This window comes from Schistocerca piceifrons, unplaced genomic scaffold, assembly GCF_021461385.2.
Source record: "Schistocerca piceifrons isolate TAMUIC-IGC-003096 unplaced genomic scaffold, iqSchPice1.1 HiC_scaffold_2341, whole genome shotgun sequence".
In the NCBI taxonomy this organism is placed as follows: domain Eukaryota; kingdom Metazoa; phylum Arthropoda; class Insecta; order Orthoptera; family Acrididae; genus Schistocerca; species Schistocerca piceifrons.
In genome coordinates, this window is record NW_025728275.1 from 2,423,717 (window position 1) to 2,442,882 (window position 19,166).

A 19,166-nucleotide genomic window follows, 5' to 3' on the forward strand; every position below is an offset into this window, starting at 1 on the left:
ATTTAAAAGTAGAAGTCAATGAACCCATAGTATATCATAACGACGCTATTTCTGTGTTAATTCAACAATGTGAGGGAGTGAGGGATGCAGTAAGGAAGGAATTGTGCATCGGAAAGGGGATACTCGTATCCCAAAAGAAAATCCTGTCGTTTCCATAGAAACGTTACTCGATTTAGAAGGAGATGTCATAGAACGCATAGATATTCAGGCGGCGCAATTTCTGTGTTAAATGGTCAATTTGTGGGACAGAGAGATGCTATAAAGAAGGAATAGTGCATCGAAAAGGAGATAGTCGTATCCCAAAAGGAAATCCTGTCGTTCCATGGAAAGGTTACTCGTTTTAGAAGGAGATGTCATAGAACCAATAGCATTTCATAGCGACGCAATATCTGTGTCAAATTCGTCAATGTGATGGAGCGAGGGATGCAGTAAAGAAGGAATAGTGCACCGGAAAGGAGATATTCGTATCCCAAAGGAAAATCCTGTCGTTTCCAGAGAGCCGTTACTCGATTTAGAAGTAGAAGTCATTGAACGCATGGTAATTCATAGCGACGCACCTTCTGTGTTAATTCGTCAGTGTGATTGATCGAGGGATGCAGTAAAGAAGGAATAGTGCATCGGAGAGTAGATACTCGTATCCCAAAAGAAAATCCTGCCGTTCCCACCGAAACGTTACTCGATTTAGATGGAGACGTCATAGAACCGATAGTATTTCATAGCGACGCAATTTCTGTGTTAATTTGTCAATGTGAGGGAGCGAGGGATTCAGTAAAGAAAGAATAGCGCATCGAAGAGCAAATACTCGTATCCCAAAAGAAAATCCTGCCGTTTCCATAGAACCGTTACTTGATTTAGAAGTAGAAGTCATTGAAGCCATAGTATTTCATTGCGACTCAATTTCTGTGTTAATTCGTCAGTGTGAATGATCGAGGGATGCAGTAAAAAGGAATAGTGCTTTGGAAAGGAGATACTCGTATCCCAAAAGAAATTCCTGTCGTTTCCATTGAAACGTTACTCGATTTAGAAGGAAATGTCATAGAACTCATAGTATTTCATAGCGACGCAATTTCTGTGTTAACTGGTCAATTTGAAGGGGCGAGGGATGCAGTAAAGAAGTAATAGTGCACTGGAAAGGAGTTACTCGTATAGCAAAAGAAAATACTGTTGTTTTCACAGAAACGTGACTCGATTAAGATGAAGATGTCATAGATCACATAATATTTCATAGCGACGCACTTTCTGTGTTAATTCGTCAATGTGATGGAGTGAGCGATGCAGTAAAGAAGGAGTAGTGCATCGGAAAGGTGATACTCGTATCCCAAAAGAAAATGCTGTCGTTTCCAAAGAAACGTTACAGATTCAGAAGGAGACGTCATAGAACCCATAGTATTTCATAGCGACGCAATTTCTGTGTTAATTCGTCAGTGTGATTGATCGAGGGATGCAGTAAGAAAGGAATAGCCCATCGGAAAGGAGATACTCGCATCCCAAAAGAAAATCCGGTCGTTTCCATAGAAATGTTACACGAATTAGAAGGAGATGTCATAGAACTCATAGTATTTCACAGCGAAGCAATTTCTGTGTTAATTCGTCAATGTGAGGGAGCGAGGGATGCAGTAAAGAAGGAATGGTGCATCGGAGAGGAGATACAGGTATCACAAAAGAAAATCCTGCCGTTTCCATTGAAACGTTACTCGATTTAGTGGGAGACGTCATGGAACCCATAGTATTTCATAGCGACGCAATTTCTGTGTTAATTCGCCAATGTGAGGGAGCGAGGAATGCAGTAAAGAAGGAATAGTGCATCGGAGAGGTGATACTCGTATCCCAAAAGAAAATCCTGTCGTTTCCATAGAAACGTAATTCGATTTAGAAGGAGAGGTCATGGAACCCATAGCTTTTCATAGCGACGCAATTTCTGTGTTAATTCGTCAGTGTGATGGAACGAGGGATGCAGTAATGAAGGAATAGTGCATCGGGAAGGAGATAGTCGTATCCCAAAAGAAAATCCTCTCCTTTCCATAGAAACGTTACTCGATTTAGAAGGAGATATTATAGGACGCATAGTATTTCATAGCGACGCAATTTCTGTGTTTATTCGTCAATGTGAGGGAGCGAGGGAAGCAGTAAAGAAGGAATAGTGCATCGGAAAGGCGATACTCGTATCCCAAAAGAAAATCCTGTCGTTTCCATAGAACCGTTACTCGATTTAGAAGTAGTAGTCCTTGAACCCATAGTATTTCATAGCGACGCAATTTCTGTGTTAATTTGTCAGTGTGATGGAGCGAGGGACGCAAGAAAGAAGGAGTAGTGCATCGCAAAGGTGATCCTCCTATCCCAAAAAAAAATTCTGTCGTTTCCATAGATCCGTTACTCGATTTAGAAGGAGATGTCATAGACTACATAGTATTTCATAGCGACGCAATTTCTGTGTTAATACGACCATGTGAGGGAGCGAAGGGCGGAGTAAAGAAGGAATTGTGCATCGGAAAGGAGAGACTCGTATCCCAAAAGAAAATCCTGTCGTTTCCAAAGAAACGTAACAGATTTACAAGGAGACGTCATAGAACCCATAGTATTTCATAGCGACGCAATTTCAGTCTTAATTCGTCATTGTGAGAGAGCAAGGGATTCAGTAAAGAAGGAAAATTGCATCGGAAAGCAGTTAGTCGTATCCCAAAACAAGATCCTGTCGTTTCCATAGAAACGTTACTCGATTTAGATAGAGATGCCATACAACCCATTGTATTTCATAGCGACGGAATGTCTGTGTTAGTTCGTCAATGTGAGGGAGCGAGGGATGCAGTAAAGAAGGAATAGTGCATCGGAAAGGAGATACTCGTATCCCAAAAGAAGGTCCTGTCCTTTCCATAGAAACGTTACTCGATTTAGAAAGAGATGCCATACAACCCATTGTATTTCATTTCGACGCAATGTCTGTATTAGTTCGTCAATGTGAGGGAGCCAGGGATGCAGTAAAGAAGGAATAGTGCAACGGAAAGGAGATACTCGTATCCCAAAAGAAAATCCTTTCGTTTCCGTAGAAACGTTACTCTATTTAGAAGGTGATTTCATAGAACTAATAGTATTTCATAGCGACGCAATTTCTGTGTTAATTCGTCAATGTGAGGGAGCGAGGGATGCAGTAAAGAAGAAATAGTGCATCGGAAAGGAGATACTCGTATCGCAAAAGAAAATCCGATCGTTTCCATAGAAATGTTACACGTATTAGAAGGAGATGTCATAGAACTCATAGTATTTCATAGCGACGCAATTTCTGTGTTAATTCGTCAATGTGAGGGAGCGAGGGATGCAGTAAAGAAGGAATATTGCATCGGAGAGGAGATACACGTATCCCAAAAGAAAATCCTGCCGTTGCCATTGAAACGTTACTCGATTTAGTGGGAGACGTCATGGAACCCATAGTATTTCATAGCGACGCAATTTCTGTGTTAATTCGTCAATGTGACCGAGCGAGGGATGCAGTAAAGAAGGAATAGTGCATCGGGAAGAAGGTACTCGTATCCCAAAAGAAAATCCTGTCGTTTCCATGGAAACGTACCTCGATGTAGACGGAGTTGTCATAGAACAAATGGTATATCATAGCGACGCAATTTCTGTGTTAATTCGTCATTGTGACCGAGCGAGGGATGCAGTAAAGAAGGAATAGTGCATCGGGAAGGAGGTACTCGTATCCCAAAAGAAAATCCTGTCGTTTCCATGGAAACGTAACTCGATGTAGACGGAGTTGTCATAGAACAAATGGTATATCATAGCGACGCAATTTCTGTGATAATTTGTTAGTGTGATGGAGCGAGGGATGCAGGAAAGAAGGAGTAGTGCATCGTAAAGGGGATCCTCGTATAACAAAAGAAAATCCCGTAGTTTCCATACAAACGTTAGTCGATTTAGAAGGAGATGTCATAGAACCCATAGTATTTCATTGCGACGCCATTTCTGTGTTAATTCTTCAATGTGAGGGAGCGAGGGATTCAGTAAAGAAGGAAAATTGCATCGGAAAGGAGATAGTCGTATCCCAAAAGAAGATCCTGTCGTTCCCATAGAAACGTTACTCGAATTAGAAGGAGATGTCATAGATTCCATAGTATTTAACTGCGACGCAATTTCTGTGCTAATTCGTCAATGTGATGGAGCAAGGGATGCAGTAAAGATGGAATGGTGCATCGGAAGGGGATACTCGTATCCCAAAAGATATTCCTATCGTTTCCTTAGAAACATTACTCGATTTAGAAGGAAATGTCATAGAACCCATAGTATCTCATAGCAACGCAATTTATGGGTTAATTTGTCAATGTGATGGGGCGAGAGATGCAGTAAAGAAGGAATAGTGCATCGGAAAGGGGATACTCGTATCGCAAAAGAAAATCCTGCCGTTTCCATTGAAACGTTACTCGATTTAGAGGGAGACGTCATGGAACCCATAGTATTTCATAGCGACACAATTTCTGTGTTAATTCGTCAATGTGAGGGAGCGAGGAATGCAGTAAAGAAGGAATAGTGCAACGGAGAGGAGATACTCGCATCCCCAAAGAAAATCCGGTCGTGTCCATAGAAACGTAACTCGATTTAAAAGTAAAAGTCATTGAACTTATAGTATATCATAGCGACGCTATTTCTGTGCTAATTCGTCAATGTGATGGAGCGAGGGATGCAGTAAGAAAGGAATAGTGCATCGGAAAGGGGATACTCATATCCCAAAAGAAAATCCTGTCGTTTCCATAGAAACGTTACTCGATTTAGAAGGAGATGTCATAGAACGCATAGATATTCAGAGCGGCGCAATTTCTGTGTTAAATGGTCAATTTGTGGGACAGAGAGATGCTGTAAAGAAGGAATAGTGCATCGAAAAGGAGATAGTTGTATCCCAAAAGGAAATCCTGTCGTTCCATGGAAAGGTTACTCGTTTTAGAAGGAGATGTCATAGAACCAATAGCATTTCATAGCGACGCAATATCTGTGTCTAATTCGTCAATGTGATGGAGCGAGGGATGCAGTAAAGAAGGAATAGTGCACCGGAAAGGAGATACTCGTATCCCAAAAGAAAATCCTGTCGTATCCATAGAAACGTTACTCGATTTAGACGGAGGTGTCATAGAACCCATAGTTTTTCAGAGAGACGCAATTTCTGTGTTAATTCGTCAATGTGAGGGAGCGAGGGATGCAGTAAAGAAGGAATAGTGCATCGGAAAGGAGTTACTCGTATCCCAAAAGAAAATCCTGTCGTTTCCGTAGAAACGTTTCTCTATTTAGAAGGCGATTTCATAGAACTAATAGTATTTCATAGCGACGCAATTTCTGTGTTAATTCGTCAGTGTGATTGATCGAGGGATGCAGTAAAGAGGAATTGTGCATTGGAAAGGAGATACTCGTATCCCAAAAGAAATTCCTGTCGTTTCCATTGAAACGTTACTCGATTTAAAAGGAGATGTCATAGAACACATAATATTGCATAGCAACGGAATTTCTGTGTTAATTCGTCAATGTGAGGGAGCGAGCGATGCAGTAAAGGAGGAATGGTGCATCGGAAAGGAGATACTCGTATCCCAAAGGAAAATCCTGTCGTTTCCATAGAGCCGTTACTCGATTTAGAAGTAGAAGTCATTGAACGCATGGTAATTCATACCGACGCACCTTCTGTAATAATTCGTCAGTGTGATTGATCGAGGGATGCACTAAAGAAGGAATAGTGCATCGGAGAGCAGATACTCGTATCCCAAAAGAAAATCCTGCCGTTCCCACCGAAACGTTGCTTGATTTAGATGGAGACGTCATAGAAACCATTGTATTTCATAGCGACGCAATTTCTGTTTTAATTCGTCAACGTGTGGGAGCGAGGGATTCAGTAAAGAAGGAATAGCGCATCGGAGAGCAGATACTCGTATCCCAACAAAAATCCTGCCGTTTCCATAGAAACGTTACTCGATTTAGACGGTGATGTCATAGAACCCATAGTATTTCATAGCGACACAATTTCTGTGTTAATTCGTCAATGTGAGGGAGCGAGGGATGCAGTAAGGAAGGAATAGTGCATCGGAAAGGGGATACTCGTATCCCAAAAGAAAATCCTATCGTTTCCATAGAACCGTTACTCGATTTAGAAGTAGAAGTCATTGAAGCCATAGTATTTCATTGCGACTCAATTTCTGTGTTAATTCGTCAGTGTGATTGATCGAGGGATGCAGTAAAGAGGAATTGTGTATTGGAAAGGAGATACTCGTATCCCAAAAGAAATTCCTGTCGTTTCCATTGAAACGTTACTCGATTTAAAAGGAGATGTCATAGCACACATAATATTGCATAGCAACGGAATTTCTGTGTTAATTCGTCAATGTGAGGGAGCGAGCGATGCAGTAAAGGAGGAATGGTGCATCGGAAAGGAGATACTCGTATCCCAAAGGAAAATCCTGTCGTTTCCATAGAGCCGTTACTCGATTTAGAAGTAGAAGTCATTGAACGCATGGTAATTCATAGCGACGCACCTTCTGTAATAATTCGTCAGTGTGATTGATCGAGGTATGCAGTAAAGAAGGAATAGTGCATCGGAGAGCAGATACTCGTATCCCAAAAGAAAATCCTGCCGTTCCCACCGAAACGTTACTTGATTTAGATGGAGACGTCATAGAACCCATTGTATTTCATAGCGACGCAATTTCTGTTTTAATTCGTCAACGTGTGGGAGCGAGGGATTCAGTAAAGAAGGAATAGCGCATCGGAGAGCAGATACTCGTATCCCAACAAAAATCCTGCCGTTTCCATAGAAACGTTACTCGATTTAGAATGTGATGTCATAGAACCCATAGTATTTCATAGCGACACAATTTCTGTGTTAATTCGTCAATGTGAGGGAGCGAGGGATGCAGTAAGGAAGAAATAGTGCATCGGAAAGGGGATACTCGTATCCCAAAAGAAAATCCCATCGTTTCCATAGAACCGTTACTCGATTTAGAAGTAGAAGTCATTGAAGCCATAGTATTTCATTGCGACGCAATTTCTGTGATTATTCGTGAGTGACAAGGAGCGAGGGATGCAGTTAAGAAGGTATTGTGCGTCGGAAAGGAGATACTCGTATACTAAAAGAAAATCCTGTCGTTTCCATAGAACCGTTACTTGATTTAGAAGTAGAAGTCATAGAACGCATAGTAATTCATAGCGTCGCACCTTCTGTGTTAATTCGTCAGTGTGATTGATCGAGGGATGCAGTAAAGAAGGAATAGTGCATCGGAGAGCAGATACTCGTATCCCAAAAAAAAAATCCTGCCGTTTCAATTGAAACGTTACTCGATTTAGAAGGAGACGTCATAGAACCCATAGTATTTCATAGCGACGCAAGTTCTGTGTTAATTCGTCAATGTGTGGGAGCGAGGGATTCAGTAAAGAAAGAATAGCGCATCGGAGAGCAAATACTCGTATCCCAAAAGAAAATCCTGCCGTTTCAATTGAAACGTTACTCGATTTAGAAGGATATGTCATGGAACTCATAGTATTTCATAGCGTCGCAATTTCTGTGTTAACTGGTCGATTTGAGGGGGCGAGGGATGCAGTAAAGAAGGAATAGTGCCTCGGCATGGAGATAGTCGTATCCGAAAAGGAAATCCTGCCGTTTCCATAGAAACGTTACTCGATTTAGAAGGTGATGTCATAGAACCCATAGTAATACAGAGCGACGCAAATTCTGTGTTAATTCGTCCACGTGAAGGAGCGGGGGACGCAGTAAAAAAGGAATTGTGCATCGGAAAGGAGATAGTCGTATCTCAAAAGAAAATCACGTCGTATCCGTGGAAACGTTACTCTATTTAGAAGGTGATTTCATAGAACCAATAGTATTTCATAGCGACGCAAATTCTGTGTTAATTCGTCAATGTGAGGGAGCGAGGAAAGCAGTGAAGAAAGAATAGTGCATCGGAAAGGAGATACTCGTATCCCAAAAGTACATTCTGTCGTTTCCACTGAAACGTTACTCGATTTAGATGGAGATGTCATAGATCCCATAATATTTCACTGCGACGCAATTTTCTGTGTTAATTCGTCAGTGTGGGGGAGCGAGGGATGCAGAAAAGAAGGATTAGTCCTTCGGAAAGGAGATACTCGTATCCCAAAAGAAAATCCTGTCGTTTCGATAGAGACGTTACTCGATTTAGAAATAGAAGTCATAGAGCACATAGTATTTCATAGCGACGCAATTTCTGTGTTAATTCGTCAGTGTGGGGGAGCGAGGGATGCAGTAAAGGAGGAATAGTGCATCGGAGAGGAGATACTCGTATCCCAAAGGAAATTCCTGACATTTCCATTGAAACGTTACTCGATTTAAAGGGAGATGTCATAGAACACATTGTATTTCATAGTTACGCAATTTCTATGTTAATTCGTCGATGTGAGGGAGCGAGGAACGCTGTAAAGATGGAATAGTGCATCGGAAAGAGATCCTCCTATCCCATAAGAAAATCCTGTGATTTCAATAGAAACGTAACTCGATTTAGAGGGAGACGTCATAGAGCGCATAGTATTTAGTAGCGACGCAATTTCTGTGTTAAATCGTCAATGTGAGGGAGCGAGGGATGCAGAAAAGAGGGATTAGTGCATCGGAAAGGAGATACTCGTATCGCAAAAGAAATTCTTGTCTTTTCCATAGAAACATAACTCGATTTTGAAGGAGACGTCTTAATACCCATAGCATTTCATAGCGACGGTTTTCTGTTTTAATTCGTCTATGTGAGGGAGCGAGGGATGCAGTGAAGAAAGAATAGTGCATCGGAAAGGAGATACTCGTATCCCAAAAGAAAATCCTGTCGTTTCCACAGAAACCTTACTCGAATTAGATGGAGATGTCATAGATCCCATAATATTTCATAGCGACGCAATTTCTGTGTTAATTCGTCAATGTGAGGGAGCGAATGATGCAGTAAAGAAGGAATTGAGCATCGGAAAGGAGATAATCGTATCCCAAAAGAAATACCTGTCGTTTTCATAGAAACGTTACTCGATTTAGAAGGATAATTCATAGAACCCATAGTATTTCATAGCGACGCAATTGCTGTGTTAATTCGTCAGTGTGATGGAGCGAGGGATATAGTACAGAAGGCATAGTGCATCGGAAAGGGGATACTCGTATCCCAAAAGAAAATCCTGTCCTTTACATACAAATGTTAATCGATTTAGAAGGAGAAGTCATAGAACCAATAGTATTTCATAGCGGCGCAATTTCTGAGTTAATTCGTCGATGCGAGGGAGCGAGGAATGCAGTAAAGGAGGACTAGTGCATCGGATAGGAAATACTCATATCCCACAAGAAAATCCTGTCGTTTCCATAGAAACGTACCCCGATTTAGAGGGAGACGTCATAGAACACATAGTATTTCACAGCGACAAAATTTCTTTGTTAATTCGTCAATGTGAGGAAGCGAGGGATGCAGTAAAGAAGGAATAGTGCATTGGAATGGAGATACTCGTATCCCAAAAGAAAATCCTGTCGTTTCCATAGAGACGTTACTCGATTTAGAAATAGAAGTCATAGAACTCATAGTATTTCATAGCGACGCAATTTCTGTGTTAATTCGTCAATGTGAGGGAGCGAGGGATGCAGAAAAGAAGGAATTCAGCATCGGAAAGGAGATACTCGTATCCCAAAAGAAAATCCTTTCGTTTCCATAGAAATGTTACTCGATTTAGAAGAGATGTCACAGAACACATAGTATTTCATAGCGACGCAATTTCTGTGTTAATTCGTCAGTGTGATGGAGGGGGGGATGCAGTAAAGAGGGAATAGTGCATCAGAAAGGTGCTACTCGAATCCCAAAAGAAATTCCTGACATTTCCATTGAAGCGTTACTCGATTTAAAGGGAGATGTCATAGAACACATAGTATTTCATAGCGACGCAGTTTCTGTGTTAATTCGTCGATGTGAGGGAGCGAGGAAATGCTGTAAAGATGGAATAGTGCATGGGAAAGAGATCCTCCTATCCCATAAGAAAATCCTGTGATTTCAATAGAAACGTAACTCGATTTAGAGGGAGACGACATAGAGCACATAGTATTTCATAGCGACGCAATTTCTGTGTTAATTCGTCAATGTGAGGGAGCGAGGGATGCAGTGAAGAAAGAATATTGCATCGGAAACGAGATACTCGTATCCCAAAAGAAAAACCTGTCCTTTCCATAGAAATGTTAATCGATTTAGAAGGAGAAGTCATAGAACCCATAGTATTTCATAGCGACGCAATTTCTATGTTAATTCGTCAATGTGAGGGAGCGAGGGATGCAGTAAAGAAGGAATAGTGCATCGGAAAGGAGATACTCGTATACCAAATGAAAATCCTGTCGTTTCCATAGAAACATTAGTCGATTTAGAAGGAGATGTCATAGAACCCATAGATTTTCATCGCGACGCAATTGCTGTGTTAATTCGTTAATCTGAGGGAGCGAGGGATGCTGTAAAGAAGGAATTGTGCATCGGAAAGGAGATACTCGTATCAAAAAAGAAAATCCTGTCGTTTCCATAGAAACGTTACTCGATTTAGAAAGAGATGAAATAGAAATTACAGTATTTCATAGCGACGCAATTTCTGTGTTAATTCGTCAATGTGAGGGAGCGAGATATGCAGTGAAGAAGGAATAGTGCATCGGAGAGGAGGAACTCGTATCCCAAAAGAAATACCTGTCGTTTCCTTAGAAACGTTACTCGATTTAGAAGGATAATTCATAGAACCCACGGTATTTCATAGCGATGGAATTGCTGTGTTAATTCGTCAGTGTGATGGAGCGAGGGATGCAGTAAAGAAGGATTTGTGCATAGGAAAGGAGATACTCGTATCCCAAAAGAAAATCCTGTCGTTTCCATAGAAACGTCACTCGATTTAGAAGATATGTCAGAGAACCCATAGTATTTCATAGCGGCGCAATTTCTGTGTTAATTCTTCAATGTGAGAGAGCGTGGGGATGCAGTAAAGAAGGAATAGTGCATCGGAAAGGAGATACTCGTATCTCAAAAGAAAATCCTGTCGTTTCCATAGAAACGTTACTCTATTTAGAAGGAGATGTCATGGAACCCATAGTACTTCATAGCGACGCAAGTTCTGTGTTAATTCGTCAATGTGAGGGAGCGAGGGATGCAGAAAAGAAGGAAAAGTGCATCTGAAAGGAGATACTCGTTTCCCAAAAGAAATTCCTGTCGTTTCCATAGTAACGTTACTCGATTTTGATGGAGATGTCATAGAACCCATAGATTTTCAGAGCGACGCAATTTCTGTGTTAATTCGTCAAACTGATCTAGCGAGGGATGCAGAAAGAAGGAATTGTGCATCGGATAAGAGGCAGTCGTATCCCAAAAGAGAATCCTTTCGTTTCCATAGAAACGTTACTCGATTTAGAAGGGGATGTCATAGAACCCATAGTATTTCATAGCGACGCAATTTCTGTGTTAATTCGCCAATGTGATGGAGCAGCGGATGCAGTAAAGTAGGAACAGTCCATCGGAAAGGAGATACTCGTATCCCAAATGAAAATCCTGTCGTTTCCATAGAAACGTTACTCTATTTAGAAGGAGATGTCATGGAACCCATAGTATTTTATAGCGACGCAATTTCTGTGTTAATTCGTCGATGTGAGGGAGCGAGGAATGCTGTAAAGATGGAATAGTGCATGGGAAAGAGATCCTCCTATCCCATAAGAAAATCCTGTGATTACAATAGAAACGTAACTCGATTTAGAGGGAGACGTCATAGAGCACATAGTATTTCATAGCGACGCAATTTCTGTGTTAATTCGTCAATGTGAGGGAGTGAGGGATGGAGAAAAGAAGGATTAGTGCATCGGAAAGGAGATACTCGTATAGCAAAAGAAATTCTTGTCGTTTCCATAGAAACGTAACTCGATTTTGAAGGAGACGTCTTAATACCCATAGTATTTCATAGCGACGGAATTTATGTGTTAATTCGTCAATGTGAGGGAGCGAGGGATGCAGTGAAGAAAGAATATTGCATCGGAAACGAGATACTCGTATCCCAAAAGAAAAACCTGTCCTTTCCATAGAAATGTTAATCGATTTAGAAGGAGAAGTCATAGAACCCATAGTATTTCATAGCGACGCAATTTCTATGTTAATTCGTCAATGTGAGGGAGCGAGGGATGCAGTAAGGAAGGAATAGTGCATCGGAAAGGAGATACTCGTATACCAAATGAAAATCCTGTCGTTTCCATAGAAACATTAGTCGATTTAGAAGGAGATGTCATAGAACCCATAGATTTTCATCGCGACGCAATTGCTGTGTTAATTCGTTAATCTGAGGGAGCGAGGGATGCTGTAAAGAAGGAATTGTGCATTGGAAAGGAGATACTCGTATCAAAAAAGAAAATCCTGTCGTTTCCATAGAAACGTTACTCGATTTAGAAAGAGATGAAATAGAAATTACAGTATTTCATAGCGACGCAATTTCTGTGTTAATTCGTCAATGTGAGGGAGCGAGGGATGCAGTGAAGAAGGAATAGTGCATCGGAAAGGAGGAACTCGTATCCCAAAAGAAATACCTGTCGTTTCCTTAGAAACGTTACTCGATTTAGAAGGATAATTCATAGAACCCACGGTATTTCATAGCGATGGAATTGCTGTGTTAATTCGTCAGTGTGATGGAGCGAGGGATGCAGTAAAGAAGGATTTGTGCATAGGAAAGGAGATACTCGTATCCCAAAAGAAAATCCTGTCGTTTCCATAGAAACGTCACTCGATTTAGAAGATATGTCAGAGAACCCATAGTATTTCATAGCGGCGCAATTTCTGTGTTAATTCTTCAATGTGAGAGAGCGTGGGGATGCAGTAAAGAAGGAATAGTGCATCGGAAAGGAGATACTCGTATCTCAAAAGAAAATCCTGTCGTTTCCATAGAAACGTTACTCTATTTAGAAGGAGATGTCATGGAACCCATAGTACTTCATAGCGACGCAAGTTCTGTGTTAATTCGTCAATGTGAGGGAGCGAGGGATGCAGAAAAGAAGGAAAAGTGCATCTGAAAGGAGATACTCGTTTCCCAAAAGAAATTCCTGTCGTTTCCATAGTAACGTTACTCGATTTTGATGGAGATGTCATAGAACCCATAGATTTTCAGAGCGACGCAATTTCTGTGTTAATTCGTCAAACTGATCTAGCGAGGGATGCAGAAAGAAGGAATTGTGCATCGGATAAGAGGCAGTTGTATCCCAAAAGAGAATCCTTTCGTTTCCATAGAAACGTTACTTGATTTAGAAGGGGATGTCATAGAACCCATAGTATTTCATAGCAACGCAATTTCTGTGTTAATTCGCCAATGTGATGGAGCAGCGGATGCAGTAAAGTAGGAACAGTCCATCGGAAAGGAGATACTCGTATCCCAAATGAAAATCCTGTCGTTTCCATAGAAACGTTACTCTATTTAGAAGGAGATGTCATGGAACCCATAGTATTTCATAGCGACGCAATTTCTGTGTTAATTCGTCAATGTGAGGGAGCGTGGGGATGCAGTAAAGAAGGAATCGTGCATCAAAAAGGAGATACTCGTATCCCAAAAGAAAATCCTGTCGTTTCCATAGAAACGTTACTTGATTTAGAAGGAGATGTCATAGAACCCATAGTATTTCATAGCGACACAATTTCTGTGTTAATTCGTCAATCTGAGGGAGCGAGGGATGCAGTAAAGAAGGAACAGTACATCGGAAAGGTGATACTCGTATCCCAAATGAAAATCCTGTCGTTTCCATAGAAACGTTACTCGATTTAGAAGGAGATGTCATAGAACCCATTGATTTTCATAGCGACGCAATTTCTGTGTTAATTCGTTAATCTGAGTCAGCGAGGGATGCTGTAGAGAAGGAAAAGTCCATCGGAAAGGAGACACTCGTATCCCAAAAGAAAATCCTGTCATTTCCATAGAAACGTTACTCGATTTAGAAGGAGAAGTCATTGAAAGCATAGTGTTTCATAGCGACGCAATTTCTGTGTTAATTCGTCAATGTGAGGGAGCGAGGGATGCAGTAAAAAGGAATAGTGCATCGGAAAGGCGATAGACGTATCCCAAAAGAAAATCCTTTCGTTTCCATAGAAACGTTAATCGATTTAGAATGAGAAGTCATTGAGCCCATAGTATTTCATAGCGACGCAATTTCTGTGTTAATTCGTCAGTGAGATGGAGCGAAGAATGGAGTAGGTATAGAATAGTGCATCGGAAAGGAGATACTCGTATCTAAAAAGATAATCCTGTCGTTACCATTTAAACGTTACTCGGCTTAGAAGGAGATGTCATAGAACCAATAGTATTTCATAGCGACGCAATTTCTGTGTTATTTCGTCGATGTGAGGGAGCGAGGAATGCAGTAAAAAAGGAATTGTGCACCGAAAAGGAGATACTCATATCCCATATGACAATCCTTTCGTTTCCATAGAAACGTAACCCGATTTAGAGGGAGACGTCATAGAACACATAGTATTTCATAGCGACATAATTTCTGTGTTAATTCGTCAATGTGTGGAAGCGAGGGATGCAGTAAAGAAGGAATAGTGCATCGGTAAGGAGATACTCGTATCCCAAAAGATAATCTTGTCGTTTCCATAGAAACGTTACTCGATTGAGATGGAGATGTCATAGATCCCATGGTATCTCATAGCGACGCAATCTCTGTGTTAATTCGTCAATATGATCGCGCGAGGGATGCAGTAAAGCAGGAATAGTGCATCGGAAAGGAGGTACTCGTATCCAAGAACAATATCCCGTTGTTTCCATAGAAACGTTATTAGATTTAGGAGGAGATGTCATAGAACTCATAGTATTTCATAGCCACGCAATTTCTGTGATAAGCGGTCAATTTGAGGGAGCGAGGGATGCTATAAAGAAGGAATAGTGCTTCGAAAAGGAGATAGTCGTATCCCAAAAGGAGATCCTGTCGTTTCCGCAGAAACGTTACTCGACTTAGAAGGAGATGTCATAGAACCCATAGTATTTCATAGCAACGCAATTACTGTGTTAATTCGTCAGTGTGATGGAGCGAGGGATGCAGTAAAGAAGGAATAGTGCATCGCTAAGGGGATCGTCGTATCCCAAAAGCAAGTCCTGTCGTTTACATAGAAACGTTACTCGATTTTGATGGAGAAGACATAGAACACATAGAAATTCATAGCGACCCAATTTCTGTGTTAATTCGTCATTGTGAGGGAGCGAGGGATGCAGTAAAGAGGGAATAGTGTATCGGAAAGGAGATAGTCGTATCCCAAAAGAAACTCCTGTCGTTTCCATAGCAACGTTACTCGATTTAGAAGAGAAGTCATGGAACAAGCAGTATTTTCTAGCGACGCAATTTCTGTGTTATTTGGTCAATGTGAGGGAGCGAGGGATGAAGTAAGGAAGGAATACTACATCGGAAAGGAGTTAATCGTATCCCAAAAGAAAAAGCTGTTGTTTCCATAGAAACGTTACTCCATTTAGAAACTGATGTCATAGAACCCATAGTATTTCATAGCGCCGCAAATTCTGTGTTACTAGATTTAGAAGGAGATGTCATATAAAACATAGTATTTCATTGCGACGCAATTTCTGTGTTCATTCGTCAATGTGAGGGAACGAGGGACGCAGTAAAAAGGAATACTGCATCGGAAGTGAGATAGTCGCATTCCAAAAGAAAATCCTGTCGTTTCCATAGAGACGTTACTCGATTTAGAAGGAGAAGTCATAGAACACATAGTAATTCACAGCGACGCAGTATCTGTGTTAATTCGTCAATGTGAGGGAGCGAGGGATGCAGTAAAGAAGGAATAGTGCATCGGAAAGAAGATACTCGTATCCCAAAAGAAAATCCTGGCGTTTCAATAGAAACGTTACTCGCTTTTGAAGGAGAAGTCATTGAACGCATAGTATTTCATAGCGACGCAATTTCTGTGTTAATTCGTCAATGTGTGGGAGCGAGGGATGCAGTTAAGATGGATTTGTGCATCGGAACGGTGATACTCGTATCCCAAAAGAAAATCCTGTCGCCTCCATAGAAACATTACTCGGTATAGAAGGATGTAACCTCCCCCCTCACTTATCGACCTTAATGACAGTGAAAAATTAAACCGCGTGTACCTAATGGAAATTTGGGAAAAGCAATCGTCACCGAAGTTAATCTATCGGTAAAGAGGGAGGAAAGGGTTACATCTAAATGAAAGGAAAAATGCAAATGAAACTGGTGGAAATTAATTTTGAAAAGGGGTAAAGACAATAAAGAAAGTAAATGTGCGGCCGTTACGTTAACAATTAACTAGCGGTAATTAGATATTTGAGATTTGGGGGAAATCACGGTCGCCAGTCCTAAGGACAATTACTATAGTAACTGAAAAAGAAAGGTTATTACACATATAATTAACACTAGAAGCGTGGCAACTGAAGGTTGACACGTGTAGTGTGAAAACTGAAAGTTTGTCAGAAGTAATAAATTTCGCTACACTCTGACTTAATTTAGCAAAAGAATTAATAAAACCGGAAAATCGAAAGTTAATTTAGTGACTGAAGTTAATAGTGAGCTTTCTTTCTGAAGCACATCGAAATCCAGTAAAATACGGTTAGTCTTGGACTACCTCAACAATCATTTCAAAAGCAACTTGACTCTACGCAATTTAGAAACAAGAGATTTTACTTTGAACTTGAATTAAATGATTCTGAACTATTAACAATAGTAAAATTTAGTACGTACCAAGCTGAGCTGCAGTCACAGGTAAGCTAAAATATGCTAACAAAACTCGCACTCTAAATTTGTGCTCGTGTAACCTAAATATTGTAGCCAGCTACTGAACTTTGAAATTAAAGCAGTGAAATCTAATTATATTATTTTAATGCTGGCGTTTGAATTTCAACGACACTCGGGTTCATTTCGGAAAAGGAAGGGACCCTGCTTGGCAATGCAATTGGGACAATGAGCAACAAAGGTTCATGCTAAGTTGCTGTAATTTTGCGAGGCAAATGGAACAATTTGAAAAGCTGAGGTCTGCCATACAGTTCTGAAACTTTACGTGCTTTTAGTCTTCCTTGTTGGTTGATTGAAGGTTTGAAGCCGTCGATCGAGGAGGTGGCGACAGTCACTCATTGTCGGCCGTCGCTGTTGCAGAAGCTGGATGTTGGCGCGCCTTCTTCTCGACACGGTCACCAGGCGAAATGGGCTCTTGATGTGCGCCAGCTAATGCTTCCCGTCCGCGACACCATGTCAGAAACTATCATCGCGAGTCGAGCGCAATTACATGCTGCCAAACCCCGAAAGCGCGGCAACTCGCGGGAGCGTCACACAACACCTGCTCCACTCGCTACTCCCGCCCGACTCCGACTGCTCTGCCCGCGCTCCACGCGGCAGAGTTAACCCTACCAAAGATCCTACACACTTTGATTCTTCACACGACCCATCGATGTAATCGTTCGATAGCAGTTTTCCCTAGGCAAGATCCAGCGTAAAAATACAAATAATATTTGCGAAACAAACCAATTATACATCGACATAAGTGCATAAATATATATATATACAAACAGTAAAACAATTACAATATATAAAGAGACAGAAATGTCATATCTTGAGGTAACAAAACAAGGAAAAAAAATAATAGTACAATAGATGAAAATAGGAGGATACGCATTTCCGGCGTTACACGTGCCCCACATTGTCTGAGGATGTTCGTGTAACGTAAACAGACTCAGAAAATGTCCCAAAAAAGAAACAGCGGAAATGCATATGCTCAAAACATCAACAAAATTTAGCATTCGTCTAATTAATCATAAATCAATTTCTAGACCATAATAATTGAGTGGAGACACTCCTAATCTTATTCCACTCTGTCATCTTGCACAAAATAAAACAGGTTGACAACATATTAAAATTCATAGAAGATATAGAAAATGGTTTAGCTATTCCAAAATCATTAAAATTCGTAACACTATGAGAAATGGAATACTATTTGCAAAATTAATTAGAGTGCATCGTCATAAAAACAGGTAGATCAAAATACGCAAATAAATAATTAAATAGACTACACATTTTTACATAACCCTTTCATAATTAATATTCTCGTCATGGGAGTCCATTAAACGCTAAACAAGAAAATAACACACATCAGATCGAAAAAAACATAAATATTGACAGTAGAATTCTTTCAGCTGTCCAGGAAGAAAAACAATTCCGCCTTCCGTATTCGCAAGTACAAAGAATGCCGACAGCGGCCCAAGAGCCAACAGCGGCACAAGAGCCGACAGCGGCACGCCTCGCCAGTATTGTTGCGCCCGCGTGTGCGGCACGCTTGATCTCACTCGCCCTTGTGACGGCGTTTCCAGAACGTCCGTTTCACTGAATTCTTTCGGAAAAACTCACTCCCGAGTAATCTCAAGGAGTCCATAAACACTATCACAGTGGATAACTCAACACTGTCCATCATCACACGCATGTACTAGCCTGAAACTTAAAATAGCGTCTAAGTACATCGGCAATGACTAGTAAAACACATATTCATGGAATCTTACAGCTAGTTACAAAAACATATTTACATTCCTTAATCTACTGTGACTCAGTTGAAAACTTAAACTAGCAGCTTGGATTTTTCAGTTGATAAATAATCACTTTCTCTTAAATCATTTAGTCAAAATTAATTACTTATTAATTACAACTTCTTTAATGTCCTCTTGGTCAAGCAAAAGCATGGCAATCTAGCAAACCTTAAATCTTACACTCTATATTTACATATTGTACAAATTACGCATTGTGTGGTATTAATCGATCCTAGGTTGGTACAATTTCAAGTCTACTATATTCCGTATACCTAATCGTTTTCCAGAGCTTGGATACTCTAAGCAATAAGCATTTGTGTGAGGTATACCAATGACTTTATATGGTCCATTATAAACAAACTTAAATTTAGAGATTTCATTGTCTATCTCGCTCGATTTCTCATGAGCTTTTACAAGTACTAAGTCTCCGATTGCAAACTTAGCAAAACGCGCTTTAGCGTCATGACGACGTATGCGAGCATCAGCTTTTAGCTTCATTACTTCTCGCAAACGATCTTTTTACACCAATACTAATGTTAATTCGTGGAGGGAATTTGATTATCTCTTCCAATTCACTTTCTACACTTTTGTCAATGCCGAAATTCCTCATGTTACGGCAGTTCAAACCCATT